The 14,514-nt window shown below is 40.3% G+C and overlaps 1 long non-coding RNA gene across 1 annotated transcript in view; it reads right to left on the bottom strand.

The window, feature by feature from the left end:
- LOC117085447 overlaps positions 1-9,383 on the bottom strand; it is a 28,471-nt gene extending 19,088 nt beyond the window's left edge. The window contains exons 1-2 of the long non-coding RNA XR_004437958.1: positions 9,275-9,383; positions 3,402-3,407 (exon numbers count right to left, since the gene is read on the bottom strand). This is a non-coding gene — a long non-coding RNA (uncharacterized LOC117085447). The remainder of the gene's footprint in view (positions 1-3,401; positions 3,408-9,274) is intronic.
- Between the last annotated feature and the right edge of the window lie 5,131 nt (positions 9,384-14,514).

Genomic DNA, 14,514 nt, shown 5'->3' with positions numbered 1-14,514 from the left:
CTATATCAAAACCATTATAAAACTGAGAGAAAATGCTAAAGGGAAATAATTGTATTCCAAGCAACTTGCCTTCTTCTATCTCTATAAACCTTTTTATTTATTTATTTTTAAATTTTTCTGGAGATAGGGTCTCACTCTTGTCACCCAGGCTGGAGTGCAGTGGCATGATCATAGCTCATTGAAGCCTTGACCTCCCAGACTCAAGCAATTATCCTGCCTCAGTCTCCCAAGTAGCTGGGACCATTGGTACATCCCACCATGTCCACCTAATTTTTTTAATTTTTATTTTTTGTAGAGATAGGACCTCAGTATGTTGCCCAGGCTGGTCTAGAACCCCTGGGCTCAAGCCATCTTCCCACCTTGGCTTCCCAAAATATTGGGATTACAGGTATGAGCCATGCTGCTGAGCCATATCTCTATAAACTTATTCTACATAATTGTACTTTTGAAACCCATATGTTAAATATTTTCTTATGTTCATTGCCTTTATTAATCATTTCACATTAATCATTTCAAGCCCAATTAACTTGGGCTTCAAGACAGTCTCTCCTAAATATTCCCTTCTTGAAAAAAGATGAATGTTCTCTGCTTGAGAATGCACAAACGTTTTCCACCCCTAAAACCAGCATTATTAGTCATCGATGACTCCAGTACAAGTAGCCTTTTGAAATGTTTTTGTGCATTTCACTTTTTGTATTGATAATATCTAGCAATGCATGCTTCATCTGCAAATGAGAATCTGCGCTTTCAGATTTTCCAGGGTAGAGAATTCATTCATGTAATCTGTGCAATTGGGAGCCTCCTGCAACATGGATGAAAGATGTGTGCATGCTTCATGTCCTGGCATTGCAACTGATACGGAAACAGATGGTACTGCGGAAGCCACATTCTTAGGAGAATAAAATTACTGGAACAATATAAAAACCAAGGTGGGGAAATATTTGAAAGCAGCCTCTTGGATACTGGGGCTTTCTGTTTCAATATGGCCTTTGCTCCTCCTAAGATTAGTTTATAATAAAGTCAGATGGATGTCCTTGTCTGAACAAACCACACCTAGGATTTGCAAGCTGCTGACCATCACCCAGGGGTTGGAGAGGGACAGACGTAGGAGACAGCCTTTTGTGGTTAAAGGCATTAACCACATTTATATGTTGTGTAATCACTTTGTCAGGGATCCAGGCGTGGAGCTGTTTTTCCCAAGGTCTTCATCTCAGTGTCCTGGCCCACAGAGGTCACTGCATTGGACACGCCAAATTATATCTACCTTACATCAATTTGGAGAAAAGTACACTCTTGCAAAAAAAAATTTTTTTTTAAATTTTTCTCTTTAGAAAATTGCATTTGTTGAAGTAATTTCCCCTTTTGTTTTCATTATCATTAGCAAATTTTTAGCTAGAGGGATCTCACCAAAACCTGTCATATTTTTTCTTGGGCATGAGGGTGTAGTGGGATATTTTCCATTCATCTTGTCTGTTATTTACTGTTCAAGAAAATTTTTTCTCTGGGAACAAAAGAGGAGTAGCACAGAATGAGCCAGAGGGTTGGACAAGGACAGAATTTTACAGGGCTTTGTGAGGCTTGGATAAGTGTTGGCACTTTATTGTTATTATTATTATTCTCTTATCCTAAGTGCAAAAAGAAGAAATTATAGAGAGTAATTAATAATTTCAAAGGCTTTGATGGATTATAAGTGGAGAATAGTTTGAAGGAAGTTTATAATGAGAGGAACAGGGAGTTATTCCAGTAGAGCCAGGAAGCTGAGGATGGAGGCTTAAACTAAAATGGTCACAGGGGAAATAAACAAAAATAATTCATGAGATATATATATTTGAAGGCAGAAAAGCTAGAACAAGATGTTTCATCAGTGTGTTGTTTATTTGCACCACATAATTTTAAAAATTGTTATTTATTTCTTTTAGGGTTGAACATTTTATAAAAACTATTAAAGATTTAATAAAAAATATTGGAAAAGGCCAGGTGCAGTGGTTCATGCCTGTAATCCCAGCACTTTGGGAGGCTGAGTTGGGCACGTCGGTTGAGGCAGGAATTCGAGACCAGCCTGGCCAACATAGTGAAACCCCATCTCTACTAAAGACATAAAAATTAGCTGGGTGCAGTGACACGTGCCTATAATCCTAGCTATGTGGGAGGCTGAGGCAGGAGAATCACTTGAACCCAGCAGGCAGAGATTGTGGTGAGCCAAGATCTCACCACTGCCCTCTAGCATGGGCCACAGAGCAAGACTCTGTCTGAAAAAAAAAAAGAAAGAAAGAAGAAAGAAATATTGGAAAAGCAGATAGCACTAAGAAGGGTGGTGCTACTTCTAGAGCAAATAGAATTTGTCTCATTCTGGAAATAAAACGTCTTTTATAAGCTAAATTAAGAGACAAATGTTTGGGGCTTTCCACTGTTGAAAACAGTATTTATGACACTGAATAAAAATAAGAATAAAATTTCCATATGTAATACAAATTAACGTTCATATAAATATATGAACAAATTTCTAGGTAGGATGGTAGCAGGAAACTGGGCACATAAAACCCACAGGTCTCCAAGGAAAACCCATATCATTAGGCAGAATGCCACTATATCACCCAAATTTCACAGAATTTATCCCATTCAGAATTTGGCAGAAGGAAAATGAAAGGCTATGGAGAAGTAATCTGCAAACCACTTTCCCCTAATCCTAAAGAGCAATAAACCAGTGCTATGGTCTGAAAGTTTGTGTTACCCCTAAATTCAGATGTTGAAATCCTAATTCCCAAAGAGATGGTATTAGGAGATGGGGGTTTTGGGAGGTGATGAGATCCTGAGAGTGGAGCCTCATGAATGGGACTAGTGCCCTCATAAAAGGGACACAGCAAGAAGCCACCATCTCTGAGCAGAGAACCTTGATCACATACCAATCTTCTGTCACCTTACTCTTGAACTCTCAGCCTCCAGAAGTGTGAGCAACAAATTTCTATTGTTTATACATTTTCCAGTCTATGGAAATTATAATTGCAGCCTCAATGGACCAAGAAAGCTGGCAGGGTAGGGGGAAAATGTAGAAAAGAGAAATAAAATGGATTCTCACTAATGCTCAAGAAGTTGCAATGAAGGACTGACCATGGGGTGAACACTTAAACAACCAGAAGACTAGGAACAGAACAATGGCTCAGGTACTGTCACTAACACCTTGTTATCCTAGCACTTTGGGAGGCTAAGGAAGGCAGATAACTTGCGGTCAGTAGTAAGACCAGCCTGGCCAACATGGTGAAATCCTGTCTCTACTAAAAATACAAAAATTAGCCAGGTGTGGTGGCAGGCACCTGTAATCCCAGCTACTCAGGACGCTGAAGCAGGAGAATTGCTTGAATCTGGGAGATGGAGGCTGCAGTGAGCTGAGACTGCCACTGCACTCCAGCCTGGAAGACAGAATGAGACTCTGTCTAAAAAAAAGGAAAGGAAAGAAAAAGAACAATCATTTTCTGAGTGACTTCCACACCACTAATCTTCCTTTTTAAACAATCCTGTCAACAGAGGAAAAACTACTGCTCATCCAAAAGAGGGATGAGGACTCCTGGGAGAAAGACAAAATGCTATTTCTGAAATAGGTTTATTGTGAAAGCATGCAGAATATATTAAATTACGGTGAATTGCATAGACATGAAAACCTACACTGATGTGGATAAAGTTTTTTAGGAAGTGGCAAATGTCAGATTACATTCTGCAGAATATCAAACCTGAGAAACAGAAGAAAACTCAGGAAGTTCAAAACTCAAGAGAACAGTTTAATGTAATGAAAATGATAATAGGTTTGTTGTTCAGCAAGACAATATAAAAAAAGTTATCCAAGAAGACAAGTATATTCAACCAAAAGAAATTACAAAAGAAATAAAAGTTTCTTGAATTGATGGAAGATCTAAGTCAACAGATGAAAGCAGACCAATGAATCTGAAGATAGGACAAGATACATAAATTTTGAACAATAAGCATAGGATAAAAGTAATTATGATAGAAAGACAATATTTAAAATTCTAAAATAATGAACTTACATGCAAGTTCACATTGATAAACTCTGGATAGTGAATGGAAGTGGCTGAGGATTTGCACACTCGAATGTCTAGCCAGTGAGTTAATGGCTGAAGCAGCATGGGCTAAGGAGATGCAGGTGTAAATGCTAATACCTAGAACTGCATGCTGAATCACACTGAATCAACTTTAACTGAGAGTTCTTACTCCAGGATGTTAGCCAGAGACGGGATTTTTAAACAGGGAAATCACTCAATACAACAGTTTTATGATTCACAAATTCTTATTACATTTTGGAGAATTCAGCATCTCAAAGATCACATATATCGGGGGAAACCCCACACCCATATTCAAAGTGGGTTCTTTCCTGTTTCCCTAAGCATCAGCTGGTCTGAGAAATAAAGGGAAAGAGTACAAAAGAGAGAGATTTTAAAGCTGGGTGTCTAGGGGAGACATCACATATCAGCAGCTTCCATGATGCTCCCTGAGCTGTAAAACCAGCAAGTTTTTATTAGGGATTTTCAAAAGGGGAGGGAGTGCACAAATAGCATGTAGGTCACAGAGATCACATGCTTTACAGGGTCATAAAATATCACAAGGCAAATGGAGGCAGGGCGAGCACAGGACCACAGGACGGGGTGAAATTAAAATTGCTAATCAAGTTTTGGGCACGCATTGTCATTGATGACATCTTATCAGGAGATAGGGTTTGAGAGCAGACATCCTGTCTGACCAAAATTTATTAGGCGGGAATTTCCTGGCCCTAACAAGTGTGGGAGTGCTACAGGAGACCGGGCTTATTTCATCCCTTCAGCTTTGACTATAAAAGACAGCCACACCTAAAGTGGCCATTTCAAAGGCCTATCTTCAGGGGCCAGTCTCTTTCTCAGGGATGTTCTTTGCTGAGAAAAAGAATTCAGTGATATTTCTCCTATTTGCTTTTGAAAGAAGAGAAATATGGCTCTGTTCTGCCTGGCTCACTGGCAGTCAGAGTTTAAGGTTATCTCTCTTGTTCCCTGAACATTGCTGTATCCTGTTCTTTTTCCAAGATGCCCAGATTTCATATTGCTCAAACACATATGCTCTACAAATAATTTGGGCAGTTAACACAATCATCAAAGGGTTCTGAGGCAACATACATCCCCTCAGCTTACAAAGATGATGGGATTAAGAGATTAAAGTAAAGACAGACACAGGAAAAGTAAAGACAGGCATAGGAAATCACAAGGGTACTGATTGGGAAGTGATAAGTATCCATGAAATCTCCACAATTTATGTTCAGAGATTGCAGTAAAGACAGGCATAAGAAATTATAAAAGTATTAATTTGGGGAACTAATAAATGCCCATGACTTCTTTGCAATTTATGTTCTTCTGCCGTGGCTTCGGTCATCCCTCCATTTGGAGTCCCTGACTTCCTGCAACACACATACATAGGCTGGCAAGCCCTGTTTTGCCCACAACTACTGGGTTGCCCTCAGCTCTGTGCATCTGCCTCCCCCAAGCCACACACATTTAAAAATGCTCAGCTTCCTTCCACTTAATACCCACTCCCTGTGCATTTCCTCTTTTCTCCTTATATTGAAGGCTCTACCATATCTTTATGTATGTCCCATGATTTCGCTCTTCTGTTGACTTTCTCCATTCTCTATCTGCCACCTAAATTTGTAACATTAGGACCAGCAGAAACAAAAGAGGGAAGGTGACATGCTTAGGCTTTGTGTCCCCACCTAAATCTTATCTTGAATTCTAATCCCCGTAATTCCCACATGTCAAGGGGGGCAAGGTGGAGGTAATTGGATTGTGGGGATGGTTTCTGCCAAGCTGTTCGTATGATAATGAGTGAGTTCTCATGAGAGCTGATGGTTTTATAAGGGGCTCTTCCCCTTTTGCTCAGCACTTCTCCTTCCTGCCACCTTGTGAAGAAGGTGCCTGCTTCCCCTTCCTCCATGATTGTAAATTTCCTGAGTCCTTCTCAGCCATGTGGAACTGTGAGTCAATTAAACCTCTTTCCTTTATAAATTACCCAGTGTCAGGCAGTTCTTTATAGCAGTGTGAAAACAGACTAATACAATAGAGAAGAAACATAAACCTAAGATGTGTATCCCAGTGTCTATGTCAGGAAATGCATCAGAAGGGAGCAGAATTGCTGTTCCTAACAGAGCAAGGAATTTGGCAGTTGTTGCCTGGCAGCAGTCCTTGAAAGCAGAGAAGGTAAATGGGAAAGAACCTCAAGTAGAGAGATCAGGATGGTAACAGCACCCAGGTCTTAAAGAAAAAGAACCATGGAGTGATTCCCCTTGATAGGAACAGTGAAGGGAGTTTTACAATCAGCAAGGTCTGGTGTTCAGTGTTGCAATGTCTACAGTGTTCTCACTGTGTCACTAACAAGAATGTAATGTCTACAGGTTTAACAAAGAAGGGGCAAAGAGAAACAAGGGGAATGATGAAGGGAGGTTTCTGAATACAGATAATATGAAGGATGAAGGAAGGACACAGTGGTTGCACCAAGAAGCAGAATTTGGAGAATTTGGAGAGGATTTCTCTTGGAGAATATAAGTGCCACTGCTGCCAATATCCACTTCCAGATAGCCTTAGACATATTGGGAAGGTGATGAAAAAGTTCCTGCTGCAATAGAATGACTTCAGCTCTTTTATCTGGGTAGAAAAGGGAAACGTGACCTCAAGTGATTGAAGAGCTCTAAGCACTCAGGCAACACTTTCCAATGCCAATCTGATGAAATCCCCTCTTGGGATTCTGCAGATGGTTCAAAATAAAATCCCAAGTTTTTTGTAAGACACCCAAGACTCTACACGTCAGTCTTCTCTCTTTATGTCATCTTGATTTCCCTGGATTGGTCATCTCCAACAGGAGAGATTTCCTCTCCATCACCCACAGAGGACAGGAAACAATGTCTGGAGAGAGTGTTGATTTTACACTGGGGGTGCTAGTAGCATCTGGTATATACAGCCCAGGGATGCTGCTCAATACCCTAGGATGCACAGGCTAGTCCCCCAGGACAAAGGATTATCCAGGTATAAGTGGTGGTAGTATCAAAGTGACTAAACCTTGAAGTATATCCAGCATAATGTTTCTAACCTTAAACCAATGACAGACTCTTCTTCCCTATCCCTTTGTGTTCACCTGGCTAAATCCTAATTATTCATACTTTTTTGGTGGTTGTTCCAATTTGGATCTCAGTAGCTAGAGTTGAGTTGACTGTGTTTCTTATTCACAATCGCCATCACCTATGTTGAGACCCTTCCTTGTTAATCTGTTTTTTCCCTGTTCACCCCCAGATCCCCACTCCTGGAAACTCACAGTCCCCCCATGAAATCTGTTTTACATATGCCCTTAACTATGCCTGTGGTTTGTAAAATGGATGGTGTTGCCTTGTGAGTATATGTCTTTCATTTAGAGCAATGGTATTGTGCTATAAGTAGCATTCTGGTTCTTAATGTCGCTAACTCAAAAAAAGTTTGCAAGACTCAATGATGTCTCGAACTCCTAACCTCAAGTAATCTGCCTGCCTCAGCCTCTCAAAGTGTTGGGATTACAAGAGTGAGCCATCATACCTGGCTGACAATTCTTTTAATAAAGATCTCGAGTGTAGCCCTTCTAATAGTGTGAATGCCAAGTACACTAAATAGTAGAAATATGAACTAGGGTCTTCCCAAAAACTTTCTGTTTATAACTTCTTGGGAAGGCAAAGAAAGGCTTCACTATAAAGAAGCAATAAGATATATTCACTACACAACTTTTAGCAGTTATTTTGCAGTCATGAAAATTCTGGTACATTTTCTCTTTGTTCTCATTGGTTTCAAAGAACATCTTTATTTCTGCCTTCATTTTGTTATTTACCCAGTAGTCAATCAGAAAGAGATTGTTCATTTTCCATGTAGTTGTGAAGTTTTGAGTGAGTTTCTTAATCCTGAGTTCCAGTTTGATTGCACTGTGGTCTGAGAGACTGTTATGATTTCCATTCCTTTGCATTTGCTGAGGAGTGTTTTACTCCCAAGTATGTGGTCAATTTTAGAATAAGTATGATGTGGCGCTGACAAGAATATATATTCTGTTGATTTGAGGTGGAGAGTTCTTTAGAAGTCTATTAGTTCTGCTTGGTTCAGGGTTGAATTCTAGTCCTGGATACCCTTGTTAATCTTCCGTCTCATTGATCTGTCTAATATTGACACTGGGGTGTTAAAGTCTCCCACTATTATTGTGTGGAGTCTAAATCTCTCTGTAGGTCTCTAAGAATTTGCTTTATGAATTTGGGTGCTCCTATATTGGTCCCTTTATATTTAGGCTGGTTAGCTCTTCTTGTTGTATTGATCCCTTTACCAATATGTAATGGCCTTCTTTGTCTCTTTTGATCTTGTTGGTTTAAAGTGTGTTTAATCAGAGACTAGGATGGCAACTCCTGTTTTTTGTTTTGTTTTGTTTTGTTGCTATCCATTTTTTTCATAAATATTCCCCAAACCCTTTATTTTGAGCTGATATGTGTCTTTGTACATGATGTGGGTCTCCTGAACACAACACACTGATGGGTCTTGATTCCTTATCCAATGTTCCAGTCTGTGTCTCTTAATTGGGGCATTTATCCCATTTACATTTAAGGTTAATATTGTTATGTATGAATTTGATCCTGCCATTATGAGGTTAGCTGGTTTTTTTGTCCATTGGTTGATGCAGTTTCTTCATAGTGTCAATGGTTTTTACAATTTGGTTTGTTTTTGCATTGACTTGTACTGGTTTTTCCTTTCCATGTTTAGTGCTTCCTTCAGGGGCTCTTGTAAGGCAGGTCTGATGGTGACAAAATCTCTCAGCATTTTCTTGTCTGTAAAGGATTTTGTTATCCCTTCACTTATGATGCTTAGTTTGGTTGGATATGAAATTTTGCATTGAAAATTCTTTTCTTTAAGAATGTTGAATATTGTTCCCCACTATCTTCTGGTTTGTAGGGTTTCTGCAGATATCTGCTGGTAGACTGATGGACTCCCCCTTGTGGGTAACCTGACATTTCTCTTTGGCTGCCCTTAACATTCTTTCCCTCATTTCAACTTGGTGAATCTCATAATATGTGTCTTTGAGCTGCTCTTCTTGGGGACTATCTTTTTTGTGTTCTCTGTATTTTCTGAATTTGAAGGTTTGGCCTGTCTTGCTAGATTGGGGAAGTTCTTCTGGATAATATCCTGAAGTGTTTTCCAAGTTGGTTCTGTTTTCTCCAGAACACACACCAGAAAGTGTTCCTTTCTGGTACACTTTCAGGTATACCTATTAAATGTAGGTTTAGTCTTTTCACACAGTCCCATATTTCTTGGAAGCTTTGTTCATTCTTTTCACTCTTTTTTCTCTAATCTTGCCTTTTCACTTTATTTCACTGAGTTGATCTTCAATCTTTGATATCCTTTCTTCTGCTTGATTGATTCAGCTATTGATACTTGTTTATGCTTCACAAAGTTCTCATGCTATGTTTTGCAGCTCCATCAGGTCATTTATATTCTTCTCTACACTGCTTATTCTAGTTAGCAATTTGTCTAACCTTTTTTCAAGGTTTTAACTTCCTTCCATTGGGTTAGAACATTCTTCTTTAGCTCAGAGTAGTTTGTTATTACCCACCTTCTAAGCCTACTTCTGTCAATTCATCAAAGTCATTCTCTGTCCAGTTTTTTTCCCTTGCTGGTGAAAAGCTGTGATCCCTTTGAAGGAGAAGGGGCATTCTGGTTTTTGGAGTTTTCAGCCTTTTTGCACTGGTTTCTCCCATCTTTGTGGATTTATCTACCTTTGGTCTCTGATGACAGTGACCTTCGGATATGGTCTCTGAGTGGAAGTCCTTTTTGTTGACGTTGCTAGTATTCCTTTCTGTTTGTCAGTTTTCCTTCTAACAGTCATGCTTCTCTGCTGCCTGTTTGTGAAGTTTGCTTGAGGTTCACCCAGGCCTTGTTTTGCCTGGGTGTCACCAGGGGAGGCTACAGAACAGCAGGGATTGCTGCCTTTTCCTTCCTCTGGAAGCTTTGTCCCAGAGGGGCACCCACCAGATGCCAGCAAGAGCTCTCCTGTATGAGATGTTTGTCGGTCCCTACTGGAGGTGTCTCCCAGTCATGATACATAGGGGTCTGGGACCCACTTGAATGCTGTGCTGGGAGATCAGCTGCTCTCTTCAGAGCTGACAGACAGTGACACTGAAGTCTGTGAAGCTGAGTACATAATCACTGCTTCCCCCGGTGCTCTGTCCCAGAGAGATGGGGTTTTATCTATAAGTCCCTGACTGGGTTTGCTGCCTTTTTTTTTTTTGAGATGCCCTACTCCAAGAGGAGGGAATCTAGAAAAGCAGTCTGGTCACAGTGGCTTTGCTGAGCTGTGGTGGGTTCTGCCCAGTTGAAACTTCCCCACAGCTTTATTTACACTTACGAGTTAGAGACCAGCCTGACCATCATGATGAAACCCCACCTCTACTAAAAACACACAAAAAATTAGCCAGGCATGGTGGCACATGACTGTAATCCCAGCTACTCAGGAGGCTGAGGCATGAGAATCACTTGAACCCGGGAGGCAGAAGTTGGAATGAGCTGAGATCATACCACTGCATGCCAGCCTGCAGGACAGAGAAAGACTCTGTCTCAAAAATAAATAAATAAATATAAATAAATAAATAATTGTCAAGTTTCACTTTTAGCTGCTGTCAGTTTCCATAGGGGAAGTCTTTTTATTCTGTCTGTATTCAATCACTGTCCCAGTTTTCTGAAAACTAGGAATGTGCTTTTGTGTTTTAAAGAGTTAATTCACAGAAGAGCTTGCACATCTAGTGAAACAAGATGCCTTCAGTCTGCTTATCATACCCCATACAGTGTTTCAATATTGCTGATATCACTAAAATGAGATCATACGGGAAGATTTCATGAGAAGATAAACTCATTTATTCAACACATATTTATTAAGTGCCTATAATGCTTCAAAACATGTGTTAGGCACTGGGGATACAAGGACGAACATAGCTATGGAGAGTATATTTTCTTTTTTTTTTTTTTTTTTTTTTTTTTGAGACAGAGTCTCACTTAGTCGCCCAGGCTGGAGTGCAGTGGCAGGATCTCAGCTCACTGCAAGCTCCGCCTCCCGGGTTTACGCCATTCTCCTGCCTCAGCCTCCCGAGTAGCTGGGACCACAGGCGCCCGCCACCTCGCCCGGCTAGTTTTTTGTATTTTTTAATAGAGACGGGGTTTCACCGTGTTAGCCAGGATGGTCTCGATCTCCTGACCTCGTGATCCACCCGTCTCGGCCTCCCAAAGTGCTGGGATTACAGGCTTGAGCCACCGCGCCCGGCCAGAGAGTATATTTTCACAGAGCACACGGTCAGCTGTGGGAAACAAACAATATCACTATGAAATTTCAATTACAACCTGAGATGAAGGCTTGAAAGTAAGGGAAAATTAATCTTGAAAGCAATTGACAAAAGAACCAAATCTACCTGAGTATGATGAAGAAGACTTTCATTAGCAAGTAATATTTGAGCTGACATTTAAAAGATGGAAAAGAGTGTTAAGTGAAAAAAGAAAGATGAAAAGGAAGACTTCTGAACCAGTATCTTTTAAACCTTCTTGTGACTACAAATATATATGAATATTTTAAATTATAATACCCACGCAAACATATACATATATTACATTTAAACAATAAAAGACACAATATTGCTGAATATGCAACAATGTGTTGCTTATTGGTGCATGATAAGCATCTACCACATTTTATGAGCTTGTAGAGTGATGACTGCCTGAGTTGACCTTCATATTCTATGCCACATGGAATATCTGGAAGGTGCCCCTTCATGCACCTCTAAGTGCATGAAATTATAAGGTGCACCTTATCATTGCTGGGTCATGAGATGTCCACTTATTTCACAGAAATCTAAGGCCTGGCAAGAATGCTCTTCAGATAGCCATCCCAACATTAATCCTCCTGAGGTGAGCAGAAAAATTCCCATCTTCTCATACCCTTGAGAACACTAGGTATATTTCAGTTTTATAGAGTTAGCAATATTTATAGGTATTAAATGTCTCTCATTTGTTTCTTTAATTTGCAATATATGCTTTTACTCATTGATAGGGTTTACTCTTCTTTGCATTGACTATTCATACCTATTGCCTTTTTTTGTTTGTTTCTATAAGGTTTCCCATTCTCTTTCCCATTACTTTGGAGGAGCCCCATCTATAGTCTAGAAAACAATTTCAGGTTTTCAAAAAAAAATTGGGTTTCACAAAGAACTGCTGTCATCTTCTCAACTGTTAAATTTTGTCTGTGATACCCTTCCCAGTACAGAACATTTTAATTCTGACATCTTCAAATTACTCCACGTTATACGTATGAATTGGTGCTGTGAGAATCTTGCTTTAAAAATCTTTGCCCACTTCTAAGACTAGAGAGGAATTCTTCTTCATTTTCTTTTACAGATTTTATGATTTGATCTTTAATAGTTTAGCCTTGAATCCATCTAGAGATCATCTTTCTAAGCAATGGTGAGACAAGGACTCAGCTTTCTTTTCCTTCATATAATGCATGAGTTTCCACAATGCTATTCCCTATTAATGTGTAATGCCCTTTTTCTCATATAGAGAAGGCAGTAACTTGGGACACTCCATTCTGTTGTATTTTTATGTTTGGCATATACTAGTCTATTTTCACACTGCTAATAAAGACATACCCAGGACTGGGTAATTTATAAAGGAAAGAGGTTTAATTGACTCACAGTTCCACAGGGTAGAGGCTTCGGGAAACTTACAATCATGGAGGAAGGGGAAGCAAACATGTTGTTCTTAACATGGTGTTAGGAGAGAGAAGTCCTGAGCAAAAGGGGAGAAAGCCTGTTATAAAACTATCAGATCTCATGATAACTCACTCACTATCATGAGAACAGCATGGGGGAAACTGCCCCCATGATTCAATTATCTCCCACTGGGTCCCTCCCATGACATGTGGGGATTACAGGAAGTACAGCTCAAGATGAGATCTGGGTGGGGACACAGCCAAGCCATATCAGTGACCTTTACCACCAGGAGTGTAGATTCTCTGGCTGTTCTGATGTTTCACTATCCTGTAACATTCATTATACAAATCCATTTTCTTGAATTTTATTTTTCCTCTACAACTAACTACTTATGTTTAGGAGTGTTTTTTAAGATATCTTTTAGAATTAGTTTAGCACATTGTTAAGCTTAGTTAAAAAATAAATTTTCAATGTCTGTGTTATTGTATATTGCAAGGGAATTCTCTTTTTCGCTTTTGCTTGGGTTCTCACATACACACAAAAAAGCACGAGACAACAACCTCTGTGTAGGTAAGTATTGGGGGAAGTGCCCCCCAGGAGCAAAGTGGGAGAATGAGATAGAACACAGGGAAAGAGGAAGGTCAAGCATAAGAATACAAAGGATGTGGCTGGGCACGGTGGCTCAAGCCTGTAATCCCAGCACTTTGGGAGGCCAAGACGGGCGGATCACGAGGTCAGGAGATCAAGACCATCCTGGCTAATATGGTGAAACCCCACCTCTACTAAAAAAAATACAAAAAAACACTAGCCAGGTGTGGTGGCGGGCGCCTGTAGTCCCAGGTACTCGGGAGGCTGAGGCAGGAGAATGGCGGGAACCTGGGAGGTGGAGCTTGCAGTGAGCTGAGATCCAGCCACTGCACTCCAGCCTAGGTGACAGAGCGAGACTCCATCTCAAAAAAAAAAAAAAAAGAAACAAAGGATGTTGGGTGCAATGGCTCACACCTATAATCTCAGCACTTTCAGAGGATAAGGCAGGTAGATCACTTGAGGTCAGGAGTTTGAGGCCAGCCTAAGCAACACAGTCAAACCCTGTCTCTACTAAAACACAGTAGGATGCACCTGTAGTCCCACCTACTCTGGAGGTTGAAGCAGGAAAATTGCTTTAGTCAGGAAGAAGGAGGTTGCAGTGAGACCAATATCGCACAACTACATTCCAGCCTGGGCAACACAGCAAGACTTTTTCTCAAAAAATAAAAATAAAAAGCAAAGCCTGAGTCATGTGCAAGCAGGACCTCCGGAAGCTTATTGATTACTGACTGCTGCTATCAGTTTTGTTTTTTCTTCCAAGCTTGGCTCCTGTCTTGTTTTTTTTTTAAGCCTTCTTTGCATCTCAGCCCTATCCCATCTGCTCTGTTAGGTGATGCTTGTTAGTTGTAGCACCTGCCCTTCCAACACAGGAAGAGGGAGTTGAGTGACTTTAGCTTCTCCATTATTTCTTCCTACAAGTTTCCCTCAATCCTCAAATAATGTCCATAAAAACCTTGTGTTCCCATGAATGTCCAGAGATCCCCTCTTTTCTCCAATGTGACATCTGCTGTGTCCTGCAATCAAACACTCAACAATTTCTACTGAAGTCATTTCACTCCTCCACCCTCCAACTGCACACAGGGTTTTATTTCTTTTCATTCCCAGATGGCACTGTTAGTGTTGAGTTTCTTGAACTCAAATTTTGCTAGACAACA

This window comes from Trachypithecus francoisi, unplaced genomic scaffold, assembly GCF_009764315.1.
Source record: "Trachypithecus francoisi isolate TF-2019V2 unplaced genomic scaffold, Tfra_2.0 Contig00555, whole genome shotgun sequence".
NCBI lineage: Eukaryota > Metazoa > Chordata > Mammalia > Primates > Cercopithecidae > Trachypithecus > Trachypithecus francoisi.
This window is presented reverse-complemented; position numbering and strand designations above follow the sequence as displayed.